Source organism: Euphorbia lathyris, chromosome 5 (assembly GCF_963576675.1).
Source record: "Euphorbia lathyris chromosome 5, ddEupLath1.1, whole genome shotgun sequence".
In the NCBI taxonomy this organism is placed as follows: Eukaryota; Viridiplantae; Streptophyta; class Magnoliopsida; order Malpighiales; family Euphorbiaceae; genus Euphorbia; species Euphorbia lathyris.
The window spans coordinates 17,924,006-17,937,480 of record NC_088914.1 but is presented as its reverse complement, the minus strand read 5'-3'; positions in this window follow the sequence as shown (position 1 = coordinate 17,937,480).

Here is a 13,475-nt window from a genome sequence, read left to right as displayed (position 1 = left end):
GGACGCGGTTGTCCAACTACTCCGCTCCGATACCTAAGTTAATTTATGAAAAGCTAAGAGGATGATCACGTAATATAAGCTTAATAGAATGAATGATCTAGTATACCCAATGTTGTAAAAAACGTTAGGAGCTAGTCGGACGGGCAGTGCCTTTGAGAGATTAGTTGGGAATTATCGACTTTCTATTTTTGTATTTGTAAATCAATAAAGTGTTATATAAATTCAATTAAAATATGTATTATACTATCTAAAAACACGTATATTTGTAACATATATAGTTAAAAACAACAATATAACTGAAACAATTTAAACAACTAAAATATAATGCTCACAAGTAATATAATTCACCAAAAGTTATTAAACAATATCCTTAAAGTCTTAAACTATATCATTAAACAAGTAGAGAACGCAATTAAACTAAAATATCCAAAAATAATAAATACAATTAACGAATAACCATGTGAGAATGTTAAAAAATGAATTGTAATAAAATTAATAATAAAAAACGCTTTTGTTCATCGTCACTTAGGCGACACCTAGGCGGCTTAGTTGGCATCTATACGGTCTAGGCGGAGCCCATGCGGCTAAAAATCGCATTGGTGGACAGAAAACGCTAAGAGAGGCTAATAAGAGAAAATCGGTGCGAAACAGTGAGTGTACTTGAGCTGAACTTAATCTATTTATAATGTTGTCGAGCTGTGGAAGACGTTTATGAATTGAGAAGCGAGGTGGGCCACGTGTCTCCTATTGATAAGAGTACGCGCACCCAGATATTGGGCTCCGATATTCCTCAAGCCCACTAGGCCTATGATTCTCGGGATCGAGCGTGATCATGGTAACAACTGGATCCTTGACTGGGTTTAGTGAGACTTTCCGGATCAAAGTTCATAATATATAGTCGTACTACTTTATTTCACTGAGGAGGCACCACATGCTTTCTTTCCCCGTGTGTTGTTTCAGGTTCTTTAAGCGCCACATGGAAGAGATATATTAATTGGATATCAGATATCCCTTCCGGGTCTAGCTTATCATTCTCTAGGATGAGAAAGCGTTGGCTTCAGGAAGCATTTGTTTTTGCTCACGAACGTGTTTATGAAAATTATAATCGAGCTTGGTCATGAACCTATAACTGAGCCCGTTCGTGAGCTTTCGCTATGCTCAAGTTCGACTCGTTTATAAATCCAACCTATCGACCCGAACCACGAGTAACTCATGATTTACAGTGGTAGACCATACACATTTAGCCATTTATATAAGACGATAAAAATGATTTGTTATATGGAAAAATTATACCTCAATATTTTTGGCATTTAAATCATTTAATGTGATGGTCTTAGATGACTGGAATGTGCTATGTTGCTTTTGCTTGAAGGTGAAAAAAACACAAATTATGGACTTTGAACATGAAACAAGGTTGGAGCATCAATGGGCTGGGCTGGGCTGGGCTGCTGACGAATTATTGATGTTGCACTTAAGTTCTTATACTAAAGAGAAATTAAGTTTGGTGATTACTTAGTACTTATTTATTTATGATATTCATGTATTTACTAGATTAATGGGTCAATTACATGAATATCATAATTAAGTACAAAATTATAATTAAGTTATATCACCAAACTTAATTCTTAAGATATTATTATTCTCTATATATTATGATTTTACATTATAATTTAAAAAATTTAGACTCCAATTCATAAATTATAGACCCTAGAAAATATATTCTAGACTTCTAATTTATAAATTATAATCCTTAAAATATATTAAAAGTGCTGATTATATTGGTTTGACATAATTCAAAATTATGATTTGACATAGTTGTAAATAGTTTTTAAAAGATGAATTTCTATGTAATTTTCCCTAGATTAATATGGAGATTAAGCCTTGATCCAAAATGTCTTTATATATATATATATATATATATATATATATATAATAGTTGATCCAAAATGTCTTAGTATTTTGATGGCTCATCCTCATTTCACCCTTTTGTTCCTTTTTTTTTGTAATAAATAATAATTAAATAAATATCCGGATTTTTTTTCTACCAATCTTTTATATATTGGCCAATAATCTGTCTCGTCCCAATTTTTACCAAAAAAAATATTGGCCAATAAATTTTTGGATTGGATGGTATTTTGTATTACAGAGCCTCTTAGATTAAAGTTTGGAGCTTGAATCTTGCTTGAATTATTTGTATAATGGGACGAATTTATTGAACCAAGCACATTTAAGTATGCTAAAACTGTGGGGTTGCACCACTTTTGCCCACCATACCTCGAACAAGTTTGGTAAACTAGTCCCGAGAGATAAAAAAATGCATCTTTATAAGATATCATAAGTGTCAAAAGAATATGTCCTAGTGTGAGAAAATGAGGAAGGCCATGTAATGAAAATTGACTCAAGAGACGTCTTTTTAAAGAACTTATTCCCTAAACTAGGGCAAGTAGACCATGATTTGGCTTTCTATGAGGAACTTGATTCAAATGAACCTCTCCATTCGAGTGGGAGGAATTTGGAGGAACTAGGACTTGACCTAGTTGATCAAGACCATGATCAAGTACAAGAACTTGATCCTGAACCTCAAAATATTTCGAATGAGATAGATCCAAATTTAAGTGGGAGCATGATTCCTGACTCAAATGAGAATATAGAACAAATCTAAAGGAATGGTTTTAGATTAGGTGAATACTTGAGATATATCTATCAGGATTAAGAACCGTGTCATATTAAAAGGCAAAAAGTCAAACACCGACGTTTTGGTATCAAAGGCACGGCCTTTTTAATCACCTCAAGCGATGATGCGAAGCCTGAAAATGTCAAAGGCACTATCTCTTGCCGAGAAAAAACAAGTGGATTAAAGTGATGCAAGATGAAATATACTCTATGAGATCTAACCAAGTTTGGGAACTAGTTGATCTACTAGAAGGAAGAAAAGCTATTGGGAGCAAGTGGCTTCGCAAAGTGAAGCAAAAAGGCTGACAACAGTATTGAAATGCACGAGCGTGACTTGTCGCTAAAGGCTATACACAATAAGAATGGATAAACTTTGATGAGACATTCTCACATGTTGTAAGGTTTACATCTACTAGGTTAATCTTGGCTAATGTAGCAAGTTTAGACCTAGAGCTACATTAGATGGATGTGAAGACTTCTTTTCTCAATGTAGAAATTTACGAAGATATCTATATGGAACAACCTATTGGTTTTATTATACCAGGCTGTGAGCAAATGGTTTGTAAGTTGAATTAATCAATTTATGGACTTAAATAGTCTTCTAGACAATGGTATATTCAATTTCATAATCAGATGATCTCGAATGACTTCAAGTTAATTGAAGAAGACCATTGCGTCTACATGAAATGCTTAGGTCGAAAATTTATCATTCTGCCATTATATGTTGATGACATCATGATAGCAAGAAATTCCATTGGATTTGTGAGCCAGATCAAAGCTTGGCTTAATACGAGTTTTGAGATGAAAGATATGGTTGAAGCCATATATATTCTTAGAGTTAAGATTTCAAGCGATTGTTCGAAGAACATGTTGGTTCTATGTTAAGAGATCTATGTCAATAAGGTCATCGATTGATTCAGTAAGCATATTTGTAGGGGTGAGCATCGATTCGGTTCGGTTACTAACCGAACCGAAATTTTCCCTATTTTCATAACCGAACCGAACAAGTTTGGTAACCGAATTTTATTTAACCAAAAATTTTCGGTTCGGTTCGGTTCGGTTACCGACCGAATAACCGAAAACATAAAATATTTAATTTTTTCTACATTTTTATTTAATTAGTTTTCAAATAATATCCTTGTACAAAAGTTACAATTGAATAAATTAAAGGCTACTAAACCAAAATATATATATACAAAGATAAAAGTGTATTTTTTAGGGTTGGACTTTTTATTTATATATATATAAAGATAAAATTATATTTTTTATATTTATATATGAAGTTCGGTTCGGTTATCGGTTATACCGATATTTTTTTCAATAACCGAACCGATAACCGATTACCAAATTGAGCTAAAATGAAAACCGAACCGAACCAGAATGTTAAAATAACCGAACCAAACTAAAATTTCGGTTTGGTAATCGGTTACCGGTTATTTTGCTCACCCCTACATATTTACAAGCCTATAGATAGCCTGATGACTAAGGACATTACCCTCAGTATTGATATGTGTCCACAAACACAAAAGCAGAAAGAACAGATGAAAAATGTTCGTTATGCTAGTATCGTTGGTATTCTGGTGTACGCTATGTTGTGTATGAGACTCGATATCTGTCATGCTATTGGGATGGTAAGCAGATATCAGTCCAATTCAGAAAAAGCACATTGGGAAACTGTTAAAAGGATATTAAGGTATCTTAAAGCATCTGCAAACCATTCTCTATATTATCAAGGCAAAGATATCAATATGAGAGGATATATAGATAGATAATGATTAGGAAGGAGATTTGGACAAGAGAAAGTCCATATCAAGCTACGTATTCTTTCTAGGGAATGGTGTCATCTCATGGAGTAACAAGAAATAGAGGTGTGTAGCTTTATCCACCATAGAAGCTGAGTACATATCGCACTCATCAACAGTTCAAGAGGCAGTTTGGTTGAATAGGTTCCTAAAGCATCTAAATGTTACTACCTCTAATACTTTGGTCGTAGTTAATAGTGATAGTCAATCTGATATTGCTTTTGCTAAGGATCAGAGATACCATAGCAAAATAAAGCACATAGAGATTAAGTACCACTTTTTCAGGGACTTAATTACACGCAAAGAAGTTAGGATGAAGTATGTGTCGACTCATGACATGGGTGTGGATCCCCTTACCAAATATGTCAAAAGAGATGTTCATATTAAACATCTAGGGATAATTCTATTTTTCATGCATTTTGTGAACATGATTTATTAGTAAACGTTTCATGAATTTTTCCAATATACAAGTACAAATATTTTTTCTTAATGTTCTGTTATATGTTACAATGCATGTCAAATAGAAAAGTAGCTCACTCATACAAGTGTTTACCCTTGTTTTGTCACATGATGCCAAATAGAAGGATGAGGCTATTTTTCAACAAACTCGAAAGCATGTTCAATACCAAAAGCCGTTTTGCAAAAAGTATAAAAGCAATTTCATCATGGTGCAAGATGATGACATACACTACATGTGTATGAAACAGATTAATTGCAATCTGAAAGGCTAGTTTGAAACAACTTAAAGTCTTCTATCTTTATAGTCGAGAGTAGTCACTATATGCAGTGAACTAAAGTTAGATGTTTTATTACATCTGAATCTATGCTTTTATATGGTGTTAAGATGAGAGACATGCTCATCTTTTGAAGAAATAATTGAGCACCATAACTCATGTTTCATAACATGTGCACTTTAACGACCACAAGAATGTAAAAGACACGATCTCACATTTTCCTAGCATGAGACTTACATCGTGAAATCATGATATCTCGACATTCTTTATTCTAAAGACCCTTAACTTATTCTAGAAGTATAGTCTGATGTGGCTACATTGGGAGGATCATCTTTAAGTTGATGTTATAATTCCAACAAAAAGAATCTGACTGGATAAGCGAGTTAGATTATGATGGAAGGAGTAAAGTAGAAGGAAAAGATATCCATGAAGTTCACATATAAGAGTTTTAGTATTTTACTATCGGGACACTTATGCACATGTGCATATTTGTGAAAACAGAGGAACTATAGAGATCAATGTTAATGTGATGTGAATCTTGGATAAATCATATCAAGTTCAAATCTAAAGACCATATTATCTCCAATGAGTGTCTAGTCCTAAGTTTGATACATGCACATCGAGCAACTATATGTTCCAACGAGTATATAGCACTAAAGCTCTCGATAGTATGTTAGTCGCACGAACTATTTGCAATAGTATGGCTGAGATTGAGATGAGGTTAGGAATATGTTCCATTACATGTGAGCGCGAGATGGTAGAATTATTCTGGTAATGAGTCGAATAAATTAATCCGCTTGAAATGGAATCGGGCCAAGCCCATCTAAAAGTGGAGGATCATGGTTAGGATTTTTAATCTAAAAAGAGGACATATATTGATAGCTATCTAACCATAATCGGTTGATGCATATTCTCCCCTGAGCCTCCACACTCTCTGTGCCTCTCCCTCTTTGTCTTGATGTCCGCTTTAGTTCATGGATTCTTTGTTTTCACATCGTGATTAACATTTATGTGGATGATTCAGGACCAGTGATACAGGATCATGTTGATCCGATTCTTCCACGATATTCTTCGCAACGGATTCTGCTCTACAAGAGATACATTGTAAATCTGTATTTATATTCGGTTTATTTGTTTGATAATCCCTCCAAATCTAATCAATTCCATATATTAATTAAACTTAGAATGAGGTTAGAGGTAAACAGGATAGTAGAGCACTTCTAATCGCTGGGAACCACCTGTGTGAACCCTTGTCCACTAATTTATCTGTCGGAGGTGCAGATTAAGCATTCACATGTAAAAAGCCTATTATAAATGTGTATTTGAGATGATTTTGTAGTAATAAAATGAATGAAAACACAAAGGACATAAGAGATAAATAAAATGTAGTGTAAATAGGCAGCATTAGAACGAGGGTTGTACTTTTTAGAGCAACATCATCATTATATATATGTTCAAATGCAATGCATACATCAAGGGAAGATGGACCCTGAAAATGATGGCTTAAGCATGCTTAAACACCCATTTCAATCTGCTTTTTTCTTCTTATTTAACGTTACCCACCTTCTTAAATCATTGTTTGTAATATCAGCCAGGGGTTGCTCACATTTTTCAGTTTTTATGTCCCTTTTAGGAAATCTTTATTTGAATTTTGATATGGACAAAATCATTCCTTAACTTCAAACTTCCCTACTTACTTTTTCTGTCTTCTTTTATCAACCTTTATTGTTAGAGATAATGTTCCTATTATCTTGTAAATAGATTCCTATATAGTTAGAGTCTCAATTTGTCTATATCACTAGCTAGGTAGAATTTCAATACTTTTATACTTATGTATTGTATTCCTATACAAACTACAATTGTCTCACTATAAATACAAGGCCTCAGAGCCATAATCATTAAGGTGATTCAAAACATTATTGTGTCTATTACTTATCTCTCTCTATCTCCATATTATTCTTGTATATCAAACTATACATTCAACATGGTATCAGTAGTCTCAACTTCCACCTCTTCTGAATCCTCTGATAATCCGCAATCAACTTCGTACACTGAATATCAAGCTGCTGCCACCGCCGATCTGTATATATATAATACATTCTAAAAGCTTAAGCTGACACTTAATGATACGATTTAATAACATCTACATCCGAAGAGCAATACACCTGACCAATTAATTAGTGTCATTTGTACACTTTTATTCTTAACATCAATCATCTTCCAATGAGGTGGTATGCATTCTTCTTTTGATTAGTTGAGTGTATTGCTTCAAAAGTATAGTAGAAAGTCTCGTGTATTATATTTTGAAATTCAACAATAAATTATGCTAGGTCACCATTTGAATGTATATATACAATGATTCAATACTATGTAAATATTGTTTATATTAACTCAAATTTCAGTTCTTCGACATTACCATTTTAAAACACGTCTGTATATTGAAGAGTATATTGTTATATTAGGTCCAAAGGCTCTTATATCATATCAAGAAACCAATTGATTTAAAGTTCAGCTTAAGCTGATGGATAAAATCCAAAAACAACCTTTATATCTTATAAAGTATTCCAAATTGACTAGCTATAAAGGTAATGAACTATTTATAAGTGTGAGTAATCTCCTTTCTCATTCAAGGTGCCTACTAGGGTGAGTCATGTTTATATAGTATGAGAGATATGTTTCAATGTTGGATCTATTGTGCATTAGTATTTGTTTCACGTTTCAAATGATTTTGAAGTGATGGGATATGTTAAGTATCTCACATTATTTAATTAGGATTTGCCTCTTTAATTATAGAGATAAAGATCAAATTTGATTTTAATATTTTTAAAGAAGTATAAATTTAGCTCTAATGTAAGAAAGGATACAAATTTAACCTTAATGTTTCAAAGTAAGATCAATTTTAGTCCTATTTACTGAAAATTTGAAAAAGTTGGTTTGATTGTTATTTAACTGTCACATTAGACTTTCCAAACAAGTTTGTCGATAAACTGAAGCAATTTCGTATATTTTTAGTTAGTTATTTATAACTATATTACATTAATACAGAGTAAACATTTTAGACATTTGACCCCCAAAAAAAATTGTGTTTAACTTTATATGTGGCATACTTTGTTGTTAGCATTTTAATATTTTTGTTTTTGCAACTGTATTAGTAACACATTAAATAGCTTAAACGCCTACTACTCCCCATAATTTTCTAAAAAATTATATGAAACATGTGTATGAAACTTAAATCCCTTTTTTTTATGCAAAACACTCAGGGGGTGTTTGGTAGCTCATTTTCATGCTCCCTTTTGCCTTTTCACTTCAAAAATGAGAGTTTTAGGTGTTTGGTTAGTGACCTCATGTTTGTCTTTTACCCCTTAAAAGTAGTATTTTACAAAAACAACGAATTGGAAAAGCAGTTTTTTTCCAATAGCAAACATCAAACCGTAACAGCAAATAATAACAACAAACAGTAGTTAAAACAAATGAACCCTCAATAAATATCAATTGAGCACTCACAGATCACCATAGAGCATCCCAATCATTTCCTATCACTGAATTCTGGATCTGTTCTGAAGGTACATTTGTTATATGGTTTCAAGCTCTCCTAATTCAATGATAGGATTGTCATTAATTATTAGGTCACATGCAGGTAGATATCTAATCCTATAAACTTCACGCTCCATATATCTAACTCTCAGCATGAGGGAGCGTGTTAACTAGGTTATTTCTTTTAGAAGCGAATAAGACTAAGTTTAAGATATATTATCACTTAGAATATACTAAGAGTACACTAAATGCATCATCAAATTACTTGATAACATCGAGATATTATCATGAGGACCAAAAGAGATATCTGCCTTTAAGTATGCCACGTAGCAAAGGAAGTCAGCTGACGGATCTCCCTGGACTAGCTCTAAGAGATCCGCTGGCGGATCTCTAAGGCGAATCTCTCCATTCACTTTGGTAACGGCTGGCCGCCGGCTCGGCCATAAAGGATCATTAAATGGATCATTAACTGTCTTACCCGCCAGGTTAAGAGTAACTTGTAACCACCATTAAGTGAGCATTAATGGGGACTTTCTAGCTACCTAGAGGTTACGAACTTCTCAACTATATATAGCCTACCATTCTAGGCTATCAAGGTACTCAGACTTTTCTATATTCTCTAAGCTTTGTCAATACGGTTTATCCTTCATATTCTCTACTGACTTTGGCATCGGAGTTTCCCCCGTCGAACCCAGCGACGCCCCCCACAGGGACGAGCTCCGATCAGAAGTTTCTCCCTTGTTATCAATTGGTGCGGTGAACGTGGAATCCTTGATCAAATAAAGGGTTTTTCGTTCACACTGAAACATCATGACCGATGGAGGACAAAATCCCTCCTCTGGGATTGAATCACCGATAATTACACCATCTAGTGCTGATCGCACTAACACAACTGCTCCTGTAACAAATATCGATGGAAACATGCCCACTGCTTCTTTCATCGATATGTGTGCTCGGGATATCGAGGCACGATATGGGCTTGAAATTGGGAACCGCCTCCGGGCGTTCATGACTCTTCCTCCTCGTTGGAGTACGGTATCTACGTCAGCTGTCTCATCTTTACCTCCATTAAACTTTGGTCTGGGACCAGGTGCCCATAGCTCTTCATTCCTTCAAGCTCACAACATTGATTCCATGATAACTACTACGGCATCGGGTGGCGGACGACCGGTTATCAGAGAGTTATTTCCTGGCGAGGGAAGTCGAAGGAATGATACGATCCCTCATGGCGGATCAGAGATTCCAAGGTTTAATCTTGATGGACCAAATGTACCTAGGCGTTCGCGGACAAATTCATCTATTGGCGGATTTAAGGAGCCCACTCGTAAAAAGCATAAAAAGGATAAAAATAAGCAAGCAGGATCCCCACGCCGTGGCAGATCACCTCCATCTACTGGTCGTAGAAGAAGTAAAAGGCCAGAAAAAACATCTCATATAGGTGGACCACTGCCACATCCATCTTCAGGAACTGTTGGACGCACCTCGTCTGGAGGCCAGCAAGGAGGAAATGGTCCAACTCCCCCAGGTAGAGGAAGTGGTGGAGGAGATGGTGGAGGAAGAGGAGGGAGCGGACGTGGTAATGCAGGAAGACATTCGCCATCGGATCCATCATCTGATTCAAGTTCTTCTTCTTCTTCTTCTCCAAGTAGATCGCCACGAAGGGGTCGCCCCAGGGCGGATCCGGAGAATTTTGATGATAGAGTGAGGGCCCTAGTACTCCAAATGAACGAAGAAAATGCTAGGCACAATCCATTCGCCAATAGGGATTCGCCTTTTGCAGCCTGGATTGAGGCAGAGGAAACCGACAGAGCTTTCAAGATTCCTAATCTTGCAATATACACAGGCAAAGATAATCCGGAAGCTCATGTTCGAAAGTATCGAATCTTGGCCAGGCTCAACCGAGCCACCGAACCCATGCTCTGCAAAATGTTTGTCACCACGCTGGGAGGTCCAGCTTATTTGTGGTTTCAATCTCTACCTCCAGGATCAATAAACAGCTTTGATCAATTAAGCAGGGAATTTTGTTCTAAATTTGCTGGTTGTATTCCTGCAGTGGTGAAATCTGGAAAGCTTTTTGAATTAAAGCAGAAGGCGAATGAACCCCTCCGAGACTATGTGGACACTTTCAACCAATTGTGTATACAAATCGTTGATGTAGATATCTCCGTAGCTGTGGAGTGTTTTGTGAGAAACACTACTTGTAAAAGTTTGCAAGAGGATCTCATTCGTAAAAAGCCCATCAGCATGGCAGAGTTAATGGAGCGTTGTAAAGACTTTATAGAAGTGGATGACATTCGCCGAGGTTCGCCATCATCACCAAAAAAGGACAGAGGCGAATCTCGCCCTCGGGACCGGGACAAGGACAAACGTCAGGATTCTTCTTCTCGGAACAAACGAAGGGATTCTCGGAATAAATCAACGTTTGTCACCTCCTTCACACCTCTCAATGCCTCTAAAAGTGAAGTTCTTATGTGGATTGAGAACAGCCAGCACAAGCGAAGCATTTCATACCCCGAGCCAAAAGGGGGGAGTACACCAATAAAGGTAAAAATCCTAAAAATTATTGTAAGTATCACAGGAAAAATGGCCATGATACGGATGCTTGCTGGGAGTTAGCTCGAGAAATTGAACGACTCATTGAAAGAGGTAAATTGGATCGGTTCATCCAAGCTGAAGGAAAAGAAGAGGATAGATCCAAGGAGGACCCAAAGAAGAAAGGAAAGGGTACCATCAATGTCATAGCAGGAGGACCTGGTTATCAGCCAGAATCGAAAAAGGCGAAGACGACCGCCCTTGATAGGACATCATTAAATCGCCCTTTCTCAGACGCAGGTCCTGAGATTCCACCCCATGCGGATGCACTGGTCGTCACCATGATGGTCGAAGGTTGGGAAATGAAGAGGGTAATGATTGATACGGGAAGTTCATGTAATGTCATTACCCGAGGAGCATTCGCTAGACTCCGAATTGATCCCGTCCAGGTGGAGCCGACGGTGGTTGACATTTTGGGAGTGACAGGTCATACCATTCAGACGAAAGGCCAAGTTACTTTGGATTGTGAGCTTGTTGATAATGATCAAGTTTGGAGAGGAGATTTGGAGTTCTCGATCTTGGATGGACAATTAGCTTATAACATTATCCTCGGATGACCTTTTATCTCCGAAGTTGCAGCTCTTATCTCTATTCGCCATTTGACACTTTACATTCCCACAGTCAAGGGAGGTGTGATGGTCAAAGGTTGTCAAAAGGTGGCCCAAGAAACATATTCGGCATCCTTAATGATTCGCCCTCAATCTAAGGAAGAAGATGAAGAGGAGCGTGTCACAATGGCCTTAGGCGAAACCGAAATGTACTTTATGGCAGAGGAGAAGCAGGTACGAATAGCTAAGGGGCTACGGGGCAAGATCAGAGATGCAATCACCAAAGTACTTTGTGAAGCTGAAGATGTCTTTGCATGGAAGGACGAAGTTCTCCCAGGAATTAGCCCAGATGTGATCACCCATAAGCTCAACATCGATAAAGATGCAGTTCCTGTGGCTCAGAAGCGGAGAAACCATGGTCCGGAAAGGCAAAAGGTGATAGAGGAAGAGATCGCCAAGCTCCAGAAGGCGGATGCCATTGAGGAGGTACTCTACACACAGTGGTTGGCGAACGTCGTGCTAGTCAAGAAAGCTGGCGGATCTTACCGCATGTGCATTGACTTTACAGATCTCAATAAAGCTTGCCCCAAGGATAATTATCCTTTGCCATGCATAGACATGCTTGTAGATGGAACTGCCGGTCACGCAATGTACTCCTTTACTGACGTGAAGTCAAGCTATCATCAAATCCCTATGGAGCCCTCAGATAGAATTAAGACCTCGTTCGTGACGCATCAAGCTACTTATTGTTTTAAAGTCATGCCCTTTGGGCTTAAGAACGCAGGTGCTACCTATCAGAGGATGATGAACAAGATATTTGCGGACAATAAGAGCGGTAATTATTCTGTCTATGTAGACGATATGATCATTAAAAGCACAACTGTAGAAAGGCATGCAGAAGATATAAAGGAGGTATTGGGCGTACTTCGGAACCACAACATCAAGTTGAATCCAGAGAAATGCACTTTCGGGGCAACATATGGGAAGTTTTTAGGATTCATGATCAGCGAAAAAGGAGTCAGCCCAAATCCTGACAAGGTCAAAGCAGTCCTAAAAATGCAAGCGCCCCAGAATATCAGAGAAGTACAGCGCCTCAACGGACATATCATAGCCTTGGGCAGGTTTATCTCTTGCTCAGCTCGTAGATGTCAGCCTTTTTTCGAAGTCATCAAGAAACAAAAAGCATTCGAGTGGAATGAGGATTGTCAAAATGCCTTTGAAGGAATCAAGCGGTTCCTCACAGAGCCACCCATGATGAGCCGACCTTTGAAAGGGGAGGATCTTTACATGTACGTATCGGTCACGGATAAAGCCGTATACACAGTCATGATACGAGAAGAAGATGGCCAACAATTCCCAATTTATTACGTGAGTAAAGTTTTGAAAGACGCTGAAACCAGATATTCAAAGCTGGATAAAATGGCACTAGCTGTTGTAACCACGGCAGTTCGCCTTAGGCCATATTTTCAGGCGCATACTGTAATAGTTCGAACCAATATACCAATGAGAAAGGTATTGCAGAAGCCGGACACTTCAGGAAGGTTGATGGAATGGGCGATTCGCCTGGGCGAATTTGATGTAAGATATGAAAG